Below are 17,985 nucleotides of genomic sequence, written 5' to 3'. Positions count from 1 at the left end.
GAAGCTTTTAGAAGACAGCGAATAATCCAGTGTCTAGAGCAAATGGCTCATGTGGGAAAAAGGAAGCTTAGGTGGGCAAGATAGGCTGAGGCTGGGAATGTTCTGTGCAAGTCAGGCGAAGAAGCAGGGCTTTTGGTTTCATGGTAAGGGGAAGGCAATGAAGACTTTTTAGTACTTATTTTGATCTGAACCAGGTGTCTGTGAGTTCCAGGATTTCCAATAATTTATATTTCCAAAATGTTATATTTTTCTTTTAGCCTACCTTAGTGAATATCACTTAACCCAGAAAACTAGGATTGGATTAATTAAATATGATGTTTGGATATTGAAAATAGGAGGGCTTATCGAAATTTCCTTATTGGTGATTTCATAAATGAGAAATACAGAAATATGTTGAATATAGTTCTTGGCCATACCTTCTGGAACACAAACTATGAATTCAGGTTTTTCAGGGAAAAGTTGAATGACCAACTTTCATTCTTTGTGGGCAGAGGAGGAAATTTTGGAGAAAAAATTTGGCATTGGTTTCAGATCCAGAAACACCATATTTTGAGCAAGTGTGGATGAAAATGTGCATTTCAGGGGCATTTTGAAGATGAAACCTGGCATGGGAATTATGTTCCCCAAAGCCCACTTTCTGAGTCTCATTCAGTCCTCATTTTGGTTTTCTTTCAGAGATAAAGCTGAAATTATTGTGCATATTATAATTGCAAAGAAACTGCCATGGAGTTTTAATGACTTTCCCAGACTCAGTCAGCTAGTTTGTGGTGGAGCAAGACTCTTGCGAAGCTGGTGGGATCCAAGCAGCGTCTCTGGAGTAGTAAACTGGCAGTGGGCGGGCTCCAGTGGATTAGAGGCGGAGGCATACAGTCAAGGAGGCAATCAAATTAGACCACAGAGCCTGTTGCAGCCAGGCAGGTGTGAGATGGTAACAACTGGGAATGAGGCATGAAAGAGAAAGCCCTTGTGAAGAGGATCATGAGGATTCTGGCCTGAGAGAAGAGGGCCCCATCAACCTAATAGGCAGCCTCTGGAGGCCAGGTGGCAGGGAGGGCTTCTGGGCAGGACCAGCTTCAGCAAAGACTGAAAGAATGAAGTTGTTTCATTCCCCAGGGACCTTGAGCAAGTTACTTGATTTTTCTGAGCCTCAGCTTCTTCCTGTGCTAAATAAAGTGAATTATAACCCCTGAGGACAAAATGTTAAGAGGATTAAATGAAAAGGCTGGATGAAGCATCTAGCTTAGTCTCTGGGACACATCTGAGTTCAATACAGATTTTTTGAATGGGTGCTATCAAGAACTGTCAAGCTAGCAATGCTATGGAGACCTGCAGCTTCTCTAGGGGTGAGGGGGGTAATGGGGTTTATGTCCAAGAACAAAAGAGAGGTTCCAAGGAAAAGTGTCTTGGAGAATAACTCTCTTTTTTGTTTTCATTTCTAATAGTTCATTAAACAAGATGAGGAAAAATACACACACACATACAGACACCAGATAAAACTGAATGCTTCCTTCTGCCGGAGACATACTGTAGGTGAGTGAAGTGCACCAAGGACAGTAGGTGCCCTTTGTAGGCCTTTCAAGGGTCATTTGAGATGATGCTATTTTCCTACTTTAAAACCTCCTTCTAAAATATTTAGTGCTGGCAGTGGGGGATGGTGAAGCCAGAGAGATTGGGGGAAAAAACAGGATACATATGAGTTCTATATAATTATTCACTATCAAAATACATATTATTTGCAAATGTTTATTATAAAATCCATTGTGTAATACAACTCATTCTTACATGTTTTTGTGTTATTAATGCCGTTAATGTATCCTTGTTCTCATATCTTGGATGACTGTTGTTAATTTATTATGACTGTGTGATTTGTATTAGGGAGCTACATTACCAACATTTATTTGGGGTGTTGAAAAGTTATAGATAAATTAGTTTTATAAGAAAATAGAATCTTGGGGATGAGAACTGAAGCATGTAGAACGAGGCCAGTTATGAAGATGATAGCAGATTTCATAAAATCATTCTTGGAAATAAAATGTGTCCAAAAGCCCCACCACAATATTTGTTTTGCATGGTTGTTTTACACGTGCAATAAGTGGGCTTAACACCAAAAGGGCCACATGTACCTGTGCCACTTCAAAGGCCAAAGGGAATCCTACTGAGGAGAGACTAGTAGGTCTCAGTGCTGGAGGAGATCTTTGGATATCAGGTGTGACTTTGTTCCTTACTTCTTCTTTCTTGAAACTTTTCCTACAATAGTACTTGTGGAACCTATACTATCTACCCATCTCATCATAAATTTGAGAGAGATTTCAAAAAATCAGAGTACTGAATCTTAATGCAGGGCCATTAGGAAGAGTCAAGATCTTGTTTGGGTTTCAAAGAACAATTCAGTGCCGTGGCATCACAGATACGTCCATTTTAGTTGCAGTGACCCTTGTTCTAGGCTCTGGAATGTATGGTTAGCATAGGCAAACCCAGCCGAGGGGAGAGAGCTCAGCACTCACTAGGGAAAACAGTGCCATTTATTCTGAGAATGTGCAGAAACAGCATTTGATTGGGAAGAGGCCTTCGGTCATTTATCTCTCACTTTTAAAATGATGAGATCGATGTTTCTCCCCAGTGGGCTGTCCCCCTTCTATTCAGCAACAATACACTACTTCTTTTCAAAGAGAAATATGCTTCCAATAAGGGGGAAGGGAGGCTGGGGGTGGTAGTGAAGGGGATCAAGCAACTTTCATTGAAGGATTCATTTTTGATTTAAATATTTTGTTCTAATCTCCAACTTCCTTTTTAACTTGGCAGAATGACCAAAAGAAAAACAATGTCCCTCCCTAGCCCAGTTTACAGGCTGCCAGAGCAGAGGATCCGGTTACTTCTTCCAAATTGTATATGTTGGGTTGTTCAATAGACCAGGTTTTTTTCTTTTTACATCTATTGCTCATGTACATAGGGTTTTCTTTTAATGGCCTGTCAAAGTGGACTTTGGTGAAAAGCCACAGGAGAGAAAGAAAAAAGAATGAAAAATATAGATCAAATATAGCCAGCTATTTAATACTTTTTTTTTTTTTAATTTTTTGGTTCTTTGAGTATGTTGTGTAAGGAATTCTCTGCAAGTGATACATCCTGTAACTGTAGGCAGATGTAATCCCCTGGCCGTGACACAGACAAAAATTTCCCTTCACATTGGAGACATTTGCAGCCATTTTGTTCCCTCCCACAAAGAGGAAGTGCACAGGGAGGAGGACGCTCTGGGCCCCATGCACTCCCTGCAATGCTCCAGAATTGTTTTTACAGTTCCCATGGTGCCCTGTGAACCTTGCCTTGGAAGGGAAAGAAGCCCAGGGCGTTGCAGCCTGGGGTTGGAATCTGGGTTGAATCTTCTCCAAAAGCCCTTTCTCCTTCTTGCTGCCAATTTGCCCCACTTTTTGCTTTGAACCTAGCTTCAAACTCACCTCAGGGACACACGCTAAGATTGATTCTGTCCAATCCAGCCCCTGCTCTTTTCAGCTTTCTCTATAGTATGTCTTGAGAGGTTACTGTTTGTGTTATAGTCATCTGGACTTGTACCTTTGCTTTGTAAATATATAAAAAGCATATTTTTTCCTTGTGGAGAGTGCCTCTGCTAGTGGGTATAGGAATAAATTCCTCCTTATTCAGATTAGAAATAGCTCAACACATGTCTTATTTGGGGGTCCCCAAGAAGCACACCCTGAGACAAGGATTTGAGTGCAGTGGCTCAGTTGGGAGGATCCCAGGAGATCCTAGTAGAGGAGTGGAGAAATGAGACAGGGAAGGGAAGGAGGCCACCAAAGGGAGTCTCATCAAGGTCGTGGCCACTTGGACAACTGGATCTTAACACAGTCCAGGAGGCTGGTCAGCCTCAGCACTATTGACATTTTGAGCTGATGATTCTTTGTTATGGGGGCTGTCTTGTAAATTGCAGAAGGCTTAGCAGCAGCCCTGACTTCTACCTGCTAGGTGCTAATAGCACTCCCTCCTTCATGGCTGATCGTCAGGGGTTGTAACAACCAAGACTGTCTCCAGACATTGCCTAGTACTCCCAGTGGGGCAAAACCGCCCACGGTTTAGAACCACAGGAGCAACAGGGAACTCTGGCCATGGGTAGCCTGGCCGCCGTGCTCCGAGATGGTAAAGGGCACGGTGAGTCCTGTGGTGTCCACTGCATCCTCTTCTAGAGTCAGAACAGCACTTTGGGAGGCTGAGGAGTGAGCAGAACCGCCCGTCACTCAGCAGACAGCTGCTGGGATGAGGCAGGACTGCCTGCCATAAAACCAATGGAAATATTTGTTTTCAGTGACTCCTTTCTAACTCTGCAAGCTCCCATTAACCTGGTGTCCTCTCCTCCTTCATCCCCATAAAATTCCCTCTAAGAAAAGGTTAGATAAACCCAGGCTCTACTTCCCTGGGCTATACACATTCTCAGAGCCTGGAGAGAATTTAAGTTATAGGAAAACAACATTTCTTGGGCCTATTAGGAGGGAAGCAATTTCCCTCTGGGCTATCTCATTAACTCCTCAAATCAGCCCTGCAACTGGAAGTCTTATTAACCCATTTTACACACCCGTTAGGTCACTCCTGTAAACACAGTTATTGAGGGCAAAGTCCAGGTTTGAATTCAGCTCTCCTTGCATCTGATAAAGGGCATGGATTTTCTGTGTTCACCCCAAGTTGGTGAGTGTGAGGGCAGAATACTTTAGAAAGAGGAATATTTTCAGGAGGCTCCAACACATGGATGGATGCTGAAGAAACCAACTGAGAAGTAAAGTGGGATCTGGAGTGTGGGAACTGAGGGTTTCAGAGGAGCAGGGTGCATTAGAGCAGGCAGTGGCTGCTTTCTGAGCCCTAAACCAGAGACTTGGGTCCACAGAGCTGTGATTCTGTTCCATGCAGAGCCCCTGCAGGGCAATCTCTTCCTTCCCATGCCACTGAGAGTATTTTGGCAAAGTTCTGGCAAAAATTCTCAAAATAGCCAAATTCAATGGACATATTTATCCCTCCACTAGACCTTGACATTTGACACAGTAATATGGTTTGGCTGTGTCCCCACTCAAATCTCATCTTGAATTGTAGCTTCCATAACTCCTATGTGTTGTGGGAGGGATCCGGTGGGAGATAATGGAATCATGGGGTCAGTTTCCCCCATACTGTTATCATGGTAGTGAATCAGTCTCACAAGATCTGATGGTTTTATAAGGAGTTTCCCTTTCGCTTGGCTCTCTCATTCTCACTTGCCTGCCGCCAAGTAAGATGTGCCTTTCACCTTCCACCAGGATTGTGAGGCCTCCCCAGCCATGTGAAACTGTGAGTCCATTAAACCTCTTTTTCTTTTTTTTTTTTTAGAAAGAAAGAAAGAGAAAGAAAAAGGGGGAGAGAGAACTGGATTCTTGCTCTGTTGCTTGGACTGGAATGTAATCTAAAAATAGGTATTAAAAACCTCTTTTATGCCGATAATTGTGCTTAACAATGGAGACAGGAAGGAATAAGGGAAGAAAATAACAAACAGCTAACCAATATTTCATTTAAGTCTGTGAAATGCTATGCAAATGTTGAAGAGTGATTTACTTCCAATTATGTAGTCACTTTCAAAATAGGTGTAATATGATACTGAGAAAAATGTATGTTCTGTGGACCTGGGGTGGAGAATTCTATAAATATTCACTAAGTTTACTTATTCCAGGTCTAAGTTCAAATCATAGATGTCCCTATCAATTATCTATGTCATTGATCCATCGAATATTAACAATGTGGTGTCAAAATCTCCTGCTATTATTGTGCAGGAGTCCAGGTCTCTTTATAAGTCATTAAGAACTTGTCTTATGTATCTGGGTGCTCCTATATTGTTTGCACATATATTTAAAATCATTAACTCCTGTTGTTGCATTGATCCTTTTACCATTATGTAATGTCCTTCTTTGTTTCTTTTAGTCTTTGTTACTATTAAAGTCTATTTTGTGAGAGACGAAAGTTACAACTCCTGTTTTTTTGTTTTTTGGTTTTTTTTGCTCTCCATTTAATTGGTGAATCTTCCTCCATCCCTTTGTTTTGAGTCTTTGTATGTCGTTGCTTGTGAAATAGATCTGGATACAGCGAACTGATGGGTTTTGACTTTTTATTCAATTTACCTGTCTGTGTCTTTGATTGGGGCATTTAATCCATTTAAATTTCGAATGAATATTAATATTTGTGAGTTCAATATTATCATTTAATGCTAGCTGGCTATTTTGCCCATTAGTTGATGTAGATTCTTCATTATGGAAATACTGTTTACGTTTTGGTAAGTTTTTGGGATGACTGATACTGGTTGTTCCTTTCTGTTTCTAGTGCTTCTTTCAGAAGCTCTTGTAAAGCAGGCCTGGTGGTGATGAAATCTCTGAGTGCTTGCTTGTTCTCAAAAGATTTTATTTTTCCTTCGCTTATGAAGCTTAGTTTGGTGGGATATGAGATTCTGGGTTGAAAATTCTTTTCTTTGAGGATATTGAATATTGACCCCCACTTTCTAGTTTGTAGGGTTTCTGGTCTGCTGTGAGTCTGATAGGCTTCCCTTTATGGGTAACATGACCTTTCTCTGTAGCTGCCCTTAGAATGTTCTCCTTTATTTCAACCCTAGTGAATCTAGCGATTATGTGTCTTGGAGTTGCTCTACTTGAGGAATATCTTTGTGGTGTTCTCTGGATTAGCTGGAGTTGAGTATTGTCCTGCCTTACTAGATTAGAAAAGTTTTCCTGAATAATATCCTGAAGAATATTTTCCAACTTGGATTCATTCTCTTCATGACATTCAGGTGTACCTATCAATCGTAAATTAGGTCTTTTCACATAGTCCCATATTTCTTGAAGACTTTGCTCATTCCTTTTTACTCTTTCTTCTCTAATCTTGTCTTCTCGTTTCATTTCATTAAGTTGGTCTTCGACCTCTGATATCCTTTCTTCTGCTTGATCAATTTGACTGTTAAAACCTGTACATACTTTGCAGAGTTCTCGTATTGTGTTCTTCAGTTCCATTAATTCACTTATATTCCTCTCTAAGTTGTCTATTCTCGTTAGCATTTCGTCAAACCTTTTTTTTTCTTTTGAAAGAAAGAAAGAAAAAGAATAAAGAAGAGGAGGAAAAAGGAAGAGAAAGAGAGAGAGAGAATGGGAGTATTGCTTTCTTGCCCAGGCTAGAATGCAGTTTAGTAATGGGTATTGAAAAGCTCTTTTATACCAATAATTATACTTGATGTAAACAGGAAGGAATAAGGGAAGAAAATAACAAACAAGCAGCCAACCAATATTTCATTTAAACCTATGAAATGCTATGCGATTACTGAGGAGTGATTTACTTCCAATTATGTAGTCACTTATGGAATAGATGTGAGATGGTAATGTATGTTTTATGTATTTGAAGTGGAGAGTTCTATAAATGTTTATTAAGTTTACTTGTTCCGGGTCTGAGTTCAAGTCCTGGATGTCCTTGTTAATTTTCTGTCTCGTTGATCTATAAAATCGTTAGCTCTTCTTGTTACATTGATCTTTTTGCCATTATGTAATGTCCTGCTTTGCCTCTTTTGCTCTTTGTTACTTTAAAGTCTACTTTATCAGAGGCGAGAATTGCATCTCCTGCTTTTTATTTGTTTATTTTTACTCTCTGATTGGTTGATAAATCTTCCTCCTTCTCTTTGTTTTGAGTCTTTGTGTATCGTTGCATGTGAGATGGGTCTGGATGCAGCATAGCAATGGGTTTTGGCTTTTTATCCGATTAGAATATATATAACTTTAATACTGGCATTTGATGCTAGCTGGCTGTTTTGCCCATTAGTTAGTGTAAATTTTTCATTGTGTTAATGTTCTTTACTTTTTGATATATTTTTGGAAAGGCTGATATTGGTTGTTCCTTTATATGTATAGTGCTTCTTTCAGAAGCTCTTGTAAAGCAGGCCTGGTGGTGGTGAACTCTCTAAGTACTCGTTTGTTCGCAAAGGATTTAATTTTTCCTTCGATTATAAAGCTTAGTTTGGCTGGATAGGAAATTCTGGGTTGAAAGTTCTTTCCTTTAAGGATGTTAAATATTGGTCCCCACTCTTTTCTGGCTTGTAGGGTTTCTGCTGAGAGATCTGCTGTAAGTCTGATAGGTTTCCCTTTATGGGTAACCTGACCTTTCTCTCTGGCTGCCCTTAGTATTTTCTCCTTCATTTCAACCCTAATAAATCTGGCAATTATGTGCCTTGGGGTTGGTCTTCTTGAAGAATATCTTTGTGGTGTTCTCTGTATTACCTGGAGTTGAATATTACCCTGCCTTGCCAGGTTGGGAAAATTTTCCTGAATGATATCCTGAAGAGTATTTTACAACTTGGATTCATTCTCTTCATCACATTCAGGTACACCTATCAAACGTAAATTAGGTCTTTTCACATAGTCCCATATTTCCTGGAGACTTTGCTCATTCCTTTTCATCCTTTTTTCTCCAATTTTGTCTTCTCGTTTCATTTCACTGAGCTGGTTCTCGACTTCTGATGTCCTTTCTTCTACTTGATCAATTCGACTGTTTAAACTTGTGCATGCTTCGCGAAGTTCTCGTGTTGTGTTTTTCAGCTCCATCAATTCACTTATATTCCTCTCTAAATTGTCCATTCTCGTTAACATTTCGTCAAACCTTTTTTCAGGGTTCTTAGTGTCTTTGCATTGGGTTAGAACAAGTTCTTTTAATTCACAGAAGTTTCTTATCACCCATGTTTTGAAGCCTGCTTCTGTTATTGGAACACACTCGTAATCTATTAAGCCTTGTTCCATTACTGATGAGGAATTGCGATCCCCTGTAGAGGAAGAGGCATTCTGATTTTGAGTATTCTCTGCCTTTTTATGCTGATTTCTTCCCTTCATTATATATTTATCCGTCTGTTGTCTTTGTAATTACCGACTTTCTAACTAGGTCTCTGAGCAGACGTCCAACTTGTTGATTCCCAGCGCCGAAATCTGAGCAGTCCACTGCGCTGGCCAAAATAGCAGTGTTAAGATTGATGGTGCTTTTCTGCCTGGGAATCTCCGGACTCTGCACCAAAAACTGGCGTGCTAAGGCACCAGCAAAACTGCCGCGCTGGCCACAAGAGTCGCCCTAGCGACACGTGGAGTTCCTCTGCTGGGAATCTCCTGGTCCGTGAGCAACAAATGTTTGTCTGAAAGTGTGGCGTCCTCTCATTCTCTGCGCTTTCACTGGGAACTACGAGCCCGAGCTGCTAGTGATCAGCCATCTTGGATCTCTCTCCTTTGTCAAACCTTTTTCCAAGGTTCTTTACATTGTGCTAGAACATGTTCTTTTAGCTCACTAAAGTTCTTTATTTTCCACTTTCTGAAGCCTAAATCTGTTAATGGAATGTACTCGTTCTCCATTAGGCCTTGTTCTCTTGTTGATGAGGAACTATGATCCTCTGTAGAAGGAGAGGCATTCTGATCTTGGGTATTCTCAGCCTTTTTACCCTGATTTCTTCCCATCATTGTGAGTTCATCCACCTGTCGTCTTTGTAATTGCCTACTTTCAAATTAGGTCTCTGAGTGGACGTCCAACTTATTGATTCCCAGTGCTGAAATCTGAGCAACCCACTGTGCCGGCCAAAACAGCAGCATTAAGATTCGTGGTGCTTTTCTGCTCGGGAATCTCCAGTCTGGCTTCCCAAAAGGGGACCCAGTCCCGCTTACTCTGCACCAAGAACCACTGCACCAGGGCGCTGGCAAAACCGCCATGCCGGCCACAAGAGTCGCCCTGGTGACCCGTGGGGCTCCTCCGCTGGGAATCTTCTGGTCCGTGGGTAACAAAAATTCATCTGAAAGTGTGGCGTCCTCTCGTCCTGTGCACTTTCTCTGGGAGCTACAATCCTGAGCTGCTAGTAATCAGCCATCTTGGATCTCTCTCTCTCTCTCTCCGTCTAAACCTCTTTTTCTTTGCAAATTACCCATCCTCAAGTATGTCTTTATCAGCAGCATGAAAATGGACTAATACACACAGTAAACCACTCCCTTCTGGTAATAACCTTCAATTGTTCTCCAGGCATCTTACTCTCTTCTTCCCTCCCATTGCTCTGACCATTCCCTCGCAGTCCCCTTAGCTGGGTCTTCTCCCACTGCTTGCTGGTAAGCATGGCCTCTAAGGACTACATCCTTGGCCTAATTATTTTATCACTTACCACAGTTTTGCTGGATGACCTCTTAAACTGCAATATATTTAGTTCCTGAATTTAAGAATGGTAATTTTCAAGTCTAATCTCCAGCTCAGACCCTTTAGGGTGGGGAGTGGGGTGGTATTTTCATCCAAATGTCCTCTGGGTACTTTGAACTCAACGTGTACCAAACAGAACCCAGTAGTCTTCCTCCAAGTGCCCTTAAATCTGCACCCCCCCCGGGAATCTCTCTCCAGTTGGTGGTCCATCTATCTATGTAGCTGCCCAAGTCGGAAGTCTGGGAGTGATCCTAAACATCTGCCTTTCACCCACCCCGTCTAACAAGCCTCATTCTACCTCCAGCATCGCATCTCCAGGTCTGTTTCCTCTGCCCTACCTCCTGCCACTGCTTTAGTACAGGAGCCTTTGGGAGTCATTCCTTGATTATCACCACAGCCTCCAGACTGGTCCCCCTGTCTCTAAAGCCCTCTTAATTATTCATCTGTGGCCATTCTTTCTAAAAGATATATGACCATTACCAAATCTGTTTGAAAAATTTTTTAAGTCTAACCATTTTCAGTATAAAATCCAATAGTTTATCTAGACACACCAAGTCCTTTGTTACCTTGGAAGTGGGTAAGAGTCAGGAACACCTGGATTCAAATCCTGGTACCTTGGGTAAATGACTAATTCTCTCTCCACCTCCGCTTCCTCAATAGTAAAATAGGGATCAACCACAGTACTCACGTAATCTATAAAAAGTACTTTTAAGAGTGTCTGGCCCATATTAAGAGATCAATACATATTCTCGATCATCATTGTTGCCTAGCTTCCAGGTTGTGATAGGCATGAGGTAAGCAGGCACCTGTGCAAGGGCTCTGCCCCTGCACATCCTCTCATTTATTCATCTTTGCTTCCTCATCTGACACAGCATTGGCAGCTCTTGGAGAGGTAGGGAGTGGGGATAGAGGAAGGATGAACACATTGCATGCATCGGCAAGTTGGCCAAAAGGGATGGCTCTCAGTGGAAAAGGACAGGTGAAAGAGCAGTTTCGAGTCAAAGCACCAAGTGACTTATCAAGTTTTGACATTGGCTGCCAAGCTCGAGCTGCGTCCTCTCTAAGAATTCACTATCCATCCTGTGAGCTTCCTTTGGAGCAAAACTAAGGGGTCTAGAGTGTTCCCGGTACATTCTTCCTGAGGGCTGAACTCGTGGGGAATGTGTAGAGCCCTTATTGTATACAGATGGCACGCTGCATGGCAGTGGGGCTGCCGGGGAAAGGTGCAGGCTGGTGGGCCTCTCTCTGAGGAGGGGGCTGGTTGAGGGAAGGAGGATGGTAGGTTGCCTTGGAAGACCCCAACTTGAAGAGTAAGCTGGAGGCATCAGGTGAAGTGGAGACGGCTAATGACAGATTGCAAATTAGTGACCTGGGGTCCTGGTACTCAGTAAGAGTCACAACCCCCCTCCATTTCTTTCAGGGTCCTCCTGTGCCCCTTATCCTTTAGAGATTAAGACCACAGATTAGGGGGCAAAATGTTCAGGGTTAGAACCTCAGTTCTGCCATTTGGTCGCCAGTGTAACTTTAGGTAAGTGGGTTTATCTCTCTCTCTCTTTCTGTTTTCTTTTTGAAAGTAAACGAATAAAGAATGGCTACTCCATAGGCAGAACAGCTGGCTTTAATCTCTTTATGCTTCAGTTTTCTCATCTGTAAAGTGGGGATACTTTAATAGTAGCACCCACCTTACAGAGTTGTTGCGGGAATTTAAATGGATTATTAGAACAGTGGCTGGCACAGGGTAAACGCTGTGGACAGGCAGCATTAACAAGCATTTAACAGAGGCATTTAGACCACACAATAGACTGAGGGACAGAAGTGCTGAGTTTGGTGCCAATCATAATACAGAAAGACAAAAAACCCAAATACCATAATCCCAAATGTTGAAATTCCAAAAGATCAAAATCCTTAAAAATTACAATCCTTAAAGTCTAAAATCCTTAACATCTAAAATCCCTAATGTCTAAATTCAGAAAATCACAATCCCAAAAGATTAAAATCCTGAACACTGAAATCCTGAAAGCCGAATTGTAGGGAAGGGATTAGTATATTTTCAGTTGTATGCAGGATTGCTGCATTGGGTTAGTTACATTGTGTTAGGCAGAACTATTACCTTGTTATTGTCTTTATTTGGAAATAAAGTATGGTTTACGGAGATGTGTGTGGGTGCCAAGTGGATGAGGGGTAGAACTGTGGACTTAATTTTAGGTGTCAATTTGACTGAATTAAGGAATACCTGGAAACCCGGTAAAGCATTATTTTAGGTGTGTCTGTGAGGATGTTTCCAGTGATTAGTGTGTGAGTCTGACTGAACTAGGCAGGGAAGATCTGCCCTCAGTGCTGGCGACACCATCTAATCAGCCAGGGGCCTAAAGAGAACAAACACAGAAGGAAAACTGGACTTTCTCTGAAGCTGGGACAGGCTTTTCTGCTGCTGCCTTGGATATCAGAACTTCAGGCTAGCTGGTCTTTGGGCTCCAGGACTTAGACCCATGGCACCCTGAGTCCTGAGGCTTGTGACCTTGGACTGAGAGTTACACCATCTGCTTTCTAGGTTCTGAGGCTTTCAAGCTTGGACAGGACCACACTACAAGCATCCCCAGGTCTCCAGCCTGCACATGGCCTGTCATGGGACTTCTCAGCCTCCATAATCATGTGAGCCAATTCCCCAATAAATCACCTCTCATGTATCTATATCCATATCCTATTGGTTCTGTCTCTCTGTAGAACCCTGACTAATATAGATTTGGTATAAGGGAAGCTAGACGTTATTCTTTCATACTGTATTTCCTTCTTTCTTTCTTTTCTTTTTTTTTTTTTTTTTTGAGACAGTCTTACTCTGTCACACAGGCTGGAATGTAGTGGTGCTATCTTGGCTCACTGCAACCTCTACCTCCCTGGTTCAAGCGATTCTCCCACCTCAGTATCCCAAGTAGTTGAGATTACAGGCACACGCCACCACACCTGGCTCATTTTTGTATTTTTAATAGAGATGGGGTTTTGCCATGTTGGCCATACTGGTCTCGAACTCCTAACCTCTGGTGATCCACCCGCCTCGGCCTCCCAAAGTGCTGGGATTACAGGCGTGAGCCACTATGCCTGGCCTTCTTGCTGTATTTCTTACAGCACAATGGAAGATCTGTGAAATTTTTGATAAGTCAAGTGTATGAGGCTACTTAATGGTAAAGCATAAATGTTTAAAGGCTAATTATTACTGGTGCTGCAAAAGCATAAATTGCTTAATTGCAATGGTAAGCAATTTCCAATTGTTAATGGACAGCATATACTTTCAAAATTTGTAGATCACAACACTCTACAAATATAATACTGACTATATTTTGAAGATCTTAGAGGTAAAAATATGGATGAACAATACAAGAACACTCCCCTGCCAAATCATTCAATCATGTATGACTTCTGCCCTGTGCACACAGTGCCAGTTCACCATATGTTTTTCACCTTCACGTTATCACCAATACTGGAGGCATGAATTACATAAACTTTAGGGAGTTCTAATTAGTTTTATGCACTTTTTCACAAATTTGACACCACAAAAGTGCATTACCCCAACATGGTCTTTGTATATGAGCATTGCACATGTCCATAAAAATATTGAAACTTCCTCCATAAACGAAGAGATGTCCTTTTTGTGTATCTGCATTTGTTGTTTTCCTAAACTCAGTCCACACCATTGAAAAAAAAATCCTTTATTAAACTTCCCTTGCTACCCAGCAGAAGTGCACCATGATGGCTCTGGAATCAAACCCCAGTAATTCAAATCCAGAGTTCTTAACCACTACACTGTCCTCATCATCTCAGGGTGCAAGTGACATCACATCTCCTTAGTTTTCTAACTAAACTGATTTGAACCCCCTGCATTAGTCTGTTCTTGTGCTGATAATAAAGACATGCCCGAGATTGGGTAAGTTATAAAGGAAAGTGGTTTAATGGACTCACAGTTCCACATGTCTGGGGAGGCCTCATGATCATGGCAGAATTCTAATGAGCAAAGTCATGTCTTACCTGGCAGCAGGCAAGAGAGAGCTTGTGCAGGGAACTCCCATTTATAAAACCATCAGATCTTGTGAGACTTAGTCACTACTGTGTGAGCAGCAGGGGAAATACCTGCCCCGATGGTTCAGTTACCTCCCACCAGTCCCTCCCACAACACATGAGAATTATAGGAGCTACCATTCAAGATGAGATTTGGGTGGGGACACAGCCAAACCATATCACCATATGTTTTGGGGTTATGTACTCCATGCTTCTGTTGTAGCCTCTCCATCCTTCTGAATTGTTTGTCTCAGTCCAAGTACTGGAGGGAGGTGGGGATGGAGGCTCTGAGGAAACCTCTCTTGGTCCTGGTGTCCCTGCTGCTGTTTCTCCGGCATGTCATCATGGCCTGCCACTGTGGAAAGCTGGCCTCACACAGTCTGGCCTTCCTGTCTGCTTCTGCTGTGAGACTATGGCTCCCCCGGGCTGTTTCCTGTCATGAATGAGTGACAGCACCCTCAGGCCCAAGATACTGCTGGATTACACATGTGCTGCCTCCTTTTATTCTCAAAAAGCTCTTACATCATACAAACTTTTCTTCACACTGGAAATGAGGAAACTGAGGCCTAGAAAGAGTAACTGACTGATCTGCATTTTATATATTAGAACTTTCAAGCTTTTAAAATAAAATTTGCCTCCCAAACCTCCTTTCTGGTGTTAACAATATTCTTAAGAGTTAATCATGGGCCTCCCTACACAGGACCCAGGGCCTTTTGTAGCGCCTGCCCTCTATTTGATTTGTTCCATGATCCCAGGTTCTGAATTTATCCTGTTTTTACCACTTTCTCTTTCTTCCCCTCTGTTCACTCCACAAATCCTCTTTCTTTCCTCCCCCAATCCACCGCCCCCCATTACATTTTGAAAAGTTGTTAAAATCCAGAGTGAGTGAGCATGTCCCATTAAAACCCTTTTTCTTTTCAAACAGAATGTGAGTCTTTCCAGATTCCCTTCTCCCATCACTCGGCTCGCCGTTCAGCCACATTTAAGCCCACTGCTGACAGACGGACTTCCGCTCTTCCTAAGATCCCTCTCCCCAGCCAGGAATATCCTATGCACACATCGTTGCTGGAGCAGTAACATTTGCAAAACCTTAACATTCCACGTCTCATATCAGCAGGAATAATTCTTTTCAGAATTGTAGCTGGACAAATCCTAACCGATGGGTGTTAAGTTTCTAAGATCAAAGAATTTTGGGGCTGGAAGGCCTCTTGGAGATCTACAGGCAGCTCTGCTCTAGACAGATGAGGAACTAGAAATCTGCAGAGTTCAGGGGACCTGCCCAAGGTCACCCATCAACTTGAGCCTGGACCAGAACCCAGGTCCCCTGACCCTTGGGCAGTGCCCAGCATTGTTGTGATGCAACTTACAACATCTTCCACCTCCCGGCATCATGGCGGCATCCCCTGAGTTTTTGGTGTGGGAGGGTGTCATGTACGGGGAAGGGACTGGGGGATACAGGCAAGTAAGGGCTCACATGTCAGCCCTGCCACTTATATGCTCTGTGTCTAGTTACTGGACCCATCCGAGCCTCAGTTTCCTGTCCTTGTTGAAGATCTGTTTGAGGATATGAGGGTGCATGGCACAGACAGAGGTCAAGAAGCTATTGCCTCTTTTCTGTCATCCTCCTGCTCCTGTGCCTCTCCATAAAGCAGTCTACTGTAAGCCCGCCTCCTGAGCATGGCCCCTATCCATCAATGGTGGCAGCAGACGTTATTTGTCATGAAGGCTGAATCACCAAAGGCTGCAGTGTGGGGCCAGAGAAAGCTCCTGATGTGAGTCTGGCACCTGCAGAGGCCTTCAAGATGGTGTCTCCCTCACTGGGGCTACACCACTTCATTTCATGGGCTTTCTAGAGTGATGGGTTTTAAAGCACAGTTTCAAAACTATCCCACTAGAAGGCTTTGGGGTCATAGATGAGTAAATCTGGACATCCCTTCTCATGGGCATGCTGCCTGTCACCTCACTGATGATGCATTCAAATTCTTGCCCCGTTGGCACTCTCCTTCTAGCCTCAGAACTGAGCTGGTCTTTGTCAAAGGGAGAAAAGGTGGCTTGGTTCTCAGAACCTGCAGCCTGGCCTGCTGATGTTCTTTCCTGCCTTCTGAGACCTTCATTCCTTTTTCATCAGGGTTCAGTGCTCCTTTAAAAAGTGGTCTTGTGAGGCCATGTCTTTGAGTGTGTGGAAAGATACGGTCCTTCACTGAGGTCGGGGGTTGTAGACAGCAGCCAGATCATGACCAGAGGGAGCTAAGGGAGAGGTCCACTCAGGGGTCCTGGAAGCACACCCTGGTAACCCATTGTCCTGCCCTCAAGAAACCTTCTAATTAGTAGGGAGGAGGATACATAATAAATAATTGCTACATTGTGACAGAGGCTGTCATTCAGGTGTACACGAAATCCAGGGATGGCACAAAGGTGTCTGCAGCTGCATGGGGTAGTCAGTGGGGCTCCCACAGGAGGTAATGTTAGAGTGAATTCTCAAGGATTTGTAGGAGGGCACCAGCTAGATGGGAAGGGAGATTTCAGGCATAGCAAGTCCCATAAGCACCTTATTTAGTTGTTCTCTAAAGATCCTCTCCTCTCCCTTCCCCTCTAGGACCTGGAGATTCCTTGATTAGTGGTGCTTAACTGTGACAGGCCTCCTACCTGTCTGGCATAGAGCCAGGGGGAGGACTTAACATGGAAACTGCTGGCTTCAAGGTTCAAAAGCAATTTTTTCATGTAAAAAGCCATTTAAACATTTCTTCCAGGGAGCTCTTTGATGGAAAGAGTCCTTGCAACTTGGGTCTGGGAATAAGACTCACTCATAAAGGCAAAAATATATATAAAAAAAGGAAAAACTATGCATTGCATGCTGACCCTAAGGAAGGTAGACCAGGCCACTCACTAGTTCTGTGACCTTGAACAATGACCTAATCTCTCTACCCCAGTTTTCTCATGTATAAAATAGAGCAACATTGGTACCTGCCTCATAACGTTGCTAGGAAGATTAGCGAGTTAAAGTGGTAGACAGAACAAGGTGCTCTGAGAGCCCACATCCTAATCCCTGGACCTGTGAATATGCTACCTTATATGGCAAAAGAAACTCTGCAGATATGATTAAGTTAAACATCTTGAGTTGGGAAGATTGTTTTGGCTTCACTGAGTGGGCCTGATGCAGTCACAGGTTTTCTTAGTAGAGGGAGGTAGGAGAAGACAGAAGATGGAGAAAGGGGTCACAAGCCAAGGAATTCAGGGAGCCTCTAGATGCTGGGGAAAGCAAAAAGCAGGTTTGCCCTGCAGCCCTGCTGGCACTTTGAGTTTAGTCCAGTAAGACCTGTTTTGAACTTCTGACCACCAAAACTATAGGATAATCAGTGGGTATTGTTAAAGGCAGTAAATTGGTGGTAATCTGTGTCCCCAGGTATGGGCAACCAGCCTGGTTAACACATGAGGGTGCTCGGACAGAACCTGGCTCCCCGAATGCTGCTTGTCACCATCATTTTTTCTCTCCACCAGGTTCTAGGTTGGTTGCAGAGGAGGTGGCAGTGAAAGAAAAACACCCACAAAAAGCTCCTGCTGCCATGGTGTTTACTAGCAAGTGGAGAGGAAAGATTGCAAATTATGGAGTAAATACATAATATAAATGCTCTGAAGAGAAAGAAAGTAAAGGGGATCAACCCTGCTGGGCTGCTGTTACAGAGGTCATGGGCAGGAAAGACCTTCTGAAGAGGTGGCATGAACAGA

General features: G+C 43.0%; 1 long non-coding RNA gene across 1 annotated transcript in view; it reads left to right on the top strand.

Moving 5' to 3' along the window:
- The first annotated feature begins 5,362 nt into the window (after nucleotides 1-5,362).
- The window catches only part of LOC105718014 (uncharacterized), a 150,014-nt gene continuing 137,391 nt past the window's right edge, over nucleotides 5,363-17,985 (top strand). The window contains exons 1-2 of the long non-coding RNA XR_001107638.2: nucleotides 5,363-5,444; nucleotides 12,761-12,861. This is a non-coding gene — a long non-coding RNA (uncharacterized LOC105718014). The remainder of the gene's footprint in view (nucleotides 5,445-12,760; nucleotides 12,862-17,985) is intronic.

The sequence above is a fragment of the Aotus nancymaae genome, unplaced genomic scaffold, assembly GCF_030222135.1.
Source record: "Aotus nancymaae isolate 86718 unplaced genomic scaffold, 86718_ANA_hifiasm-v0.15.2.pri h1tg000003l, whole genome shotgun sequence".
Lineage (NCBI taxonomy): Eukaryota > Metazoa > Chordata > Mammalia > Primates > Aotidae > Aotus > Aotus nancymaae.
The sequence above is the reverse complement of the archived record's forward strand: the minus strand, read 5'-3'. Positions and strand labels throughout refer to the sequence as shown.